Below are 316 nucleotides of genomic sequence, written 5' to 3'. Positions count from 1 at the left end.
CAGGTAGAGTGATGATTTTATGTGTATACCTTTACCACATGCCGCTAGGCATTTTATGTTTTTATTTATTATACCTTATTAATTTGTGCTTTTATTGTGTTATCTATTTATTCTGTATGATCATTTTGTGCAGCACTTGTAAACGCTTGTGTTTGTTAAAATTGTGCTATATAAATAAAGTGGATTGGATTGGATTAAAAAAATATCAAGTTTTGAAGAACATTTGTAAGGCAGACCTGCTTGGAACGATGGAAAGAATACAAAGAATATGATTATGTCAGTTCCTTTCTAACTGAGACGTTTTGGGACAGATTGG

The sequence above is a fragment of the Etheostoma spectabile genome, chromosome 8 (assembly GCF_008692095.1).
Source record: "Etheostoma spectabile isolate EspeVRDwgs_2016 chromosome 8, UIUC_Espe_1.0, whole genome shotgun sequence".
Lineage (NCBI taxonomy): Eukaryota > Metazoa > Chordata > Actinopteri > Perciformes > Percidae > Etheostoma > Etheostoma spectabile.
Note: the sequence above shows the minus strand (reverse complement) of the source record.